Below are 2,651 nucleotides of genomic sequence, written 5' to 3' on the forward strand. Positions count from 1 at the left end.
AATAATAAGCTGCATTAACTCACAGCTACATCGTGTGCAAATCTCCTCCCATTTTTTAAGGAACTCCTGATTGTCGTTGCCAAATGAGGGGAACACCTGTACCCTTAATCCCCTAGGGATAAGTTTTTTTGAGATGTAATTGCCAAGTGACGCTTTGTTCCACCAAATTTTTGTGCGACGGTGCAGTAATTGCTTAAGGCTGTGTCTAGACTCTCGAGTTCCCTGTCGTCCTCAACAGCGGCACAATGTGGGGTATTTCTGCCCCTGTGTGCTGGTAGGACAGGCGGATATTTAATTAGCCAATCAAATGCGTGGCAGGCCCTATAAGAGGGCACAAGAACCTCCCCTCTGCGTGTTTTTTTCTGTCCTGTGTGGACACAGGACAGGTGGGAGGACTTGTGTCCTCTTAGAGAAGCTCAGCAGGATCACTCACCTCCTGAGCGGTTGTTTTCTTCTTGTCACCTTCTGTGCCCTGCGGGGAGAAGGTGCTTGTTAGCCATGTGTGGCTACCCCCCTCTATCCCCCCTGCCCCCCCTCTCCTCCGCTTCCCCTGCTCCTTGTGACTTACCTGACATTTTGGTGAGAGTCCGGGGACTCCGCATGCCGCCTCTGGTGGCCGCACGGACTGCCGGCGGGTGGAACCACACTGTTGTGTATCCTGTTCCCCGCCGGCCGCTGTAAGCGCGCACTTCCGGTTTCGCCGGAAGTATCATAGCGCCATGGCAACGGCCTGGCGCTGGCGGCCGCTCACTCAGGGAAGATTCAGGCCTTATTAAAGGCCGGAAAAGACGGGGAGATGTGGGGGTAAGTGCCCGTGTTAAGGGCCTCTTGGTGGGGGGGAATGTATATCTTTGCAGACCCCTGATTACAGGGTTAGTTGTCTGGGCAGGTTGCCTCACCTGCTTTGATTGTGGCTCCGCCCACTTCCAGCCGGCCAGAATTAAGAGGTTGGCTGGCCTGGTGTCAGAGACCTTCCTGCAGTATCTGCTGAAGGCGTGCGATTGTGGTGTTCATTGATCTTGAACTCTTTTCCAGTTTGCAAACTTTATTGGGAACTGGCTGTGATGGCCGAGTGGTTAAGGTTTTGGACTCGAAATCCAATGGGGTCTCCCCGCACAGGTTCAGATCCTGTTCACAGCGCCAGCCCGGCTAGCTCAGTCGGTAGAGCATGAGACTCTTAATCTCAAGGTCGTGGGTTCGAGTCGCACGTTGGGCGCCAAGTCACCTCTCTGTTCGGTCTACAGGACCTGGTAAGATTTACCCTTTTTTTAAAAGCTGGTATGATGTCATGGTGACAGTGTTGCATGGTCTATTATCTCTCTCTGTAGGATATGTCATCCTCTACTACCCCTCCTGGGGATGGTAGGAGGAAAACCTCTTCCAAGAGGAAACATCTTTCCTGCTTCGATTGCGACACACCGCTCCCTGATGGTAGGTAGCGGCTTGAAAGGTTGTGCCCTGCGGGGTACTACTGGTCCTATAACTTGCCTATTTTCAGGCTATGAGTGGGCCCGTTGTCGCGGGTGCAGAGGTCCTCCACCTGTGGAGCCCTCTCCCAGAGATATGATGGCATGGGTCAAGGAGATGGTGAGGTTGGGCATCGCTTGGGTAAATAGTTTTTCCCTTGCTTGTACTCTCCTTTTTGTTTTGCAGGATGATTCCCTCAAAGGGATCCATTGCACCTTGTCTCAACTCACCAGGAGACCATGCTCTGAGCTCCGTTCCTCGTCTCTCCCCCCCCCCTTGTAACACCTGCGGGTGGCAGAGGATGATTCCTCCGAGGACGACTCAGTTATTCCAGCAGAACTGCGTTCCATTATGAACAAACGGGCAGGCTGCTGAAGTCCATCCGGTCTACAGTGGGCCGAGATGTTGACGGGGAAGCCTCCACGTCTGCCTCTGGGGGACATATTGCCTTCCATGCGGACGCCACGCTGACCGACCTTATGGTGCAGCAGTGGAAACAGCCAGAGAAAGGACATTCGCTTTCCAGGATCTTCAAGTGGGATTCCTGGGGGCCTACCCCGAAGGTGGATTTGGCCGTAGCAAAGCTGTCCCGCAGAACCCTGGTGCCCTTGGAAGATGGTTCAAATCTTCAGGACCCTCTGGATCGTAGGGCGGACTCCGTTCTGAAGAAGGTCTACTCAGCTTCCTCCGCGCAAGCCTCTGTGGCCATAGCCTCCTCTATGGTTGGTGACTTTTTCCGCAACCGCTTAGCCGCCTTGGAGCGGGATATAGACTTGGGCGTAGACAGAGATGAGATTCTGGCCTCTATGAAAAGAGTTCATAGGGCTGCAGATTATTTGGCGGAATCCTCCTGCCATCAATTTAAAATCTCCGCCAAATCTATGGCGTTGTCTACTGCGGCCCGTAGACCCCTTTGGCTAAAGCCTTGGCGGGCAGATTTTGCGTCTAAAGCAACACTCTGTGCTCTCCCCTTTGAGCCGGGAAGGGTGTCTGGCCAAAGCTTAGACGCCATTATGGAGGGATTAGCTGAAGGTAGGGGAAGGTCCCTACCTCAAGCATCCAGGGGCAGACGTGCTCCCCCTAGAGGCAGAGGTTCTTCCTCTAATTATAGACGCCCTTCCCAACAACGGCGTTTTAGATATCGCCCTAGGGGAGCTGGTCGTGGCGCTTCCAAGGAGGACACC

At 53.8% G+C, this 2,651-nt stretch overlaps 1 non-coding gene across 1 annotated transcript; it reads left to right on the forward strand.

Moving 5' to 3' along the window:
* Positions 1-1,058: 1,058 nt before the first annotated feature.
* Positions 1,059-1,140, forward strand: TRNAS-CGA (transfer RNA serine (anticodon CGA)). Its single transcript has one exon. It is a non-coding gene; the product is annotated as a tRNA-Ser (tRNA).
* Positions 1,141-2,651: the final 1,511 nt, after the last annotated feature.

The sequence above is a fragment of the Leptodactylus fuscus genome, chromosome 1 (assembly GCF_031893055.1).
Source record: "Leptodactylus fuscus isolate aLepFus1 chromosome 1, aLepFus1.hap2, whole genome shotgun sequence".
NCBI lineage: Eukaryota > Metazoa > Chordata > Amphibia > Anura > Leptodactylidae > Leptodactylus > Leptodactylus fuscus.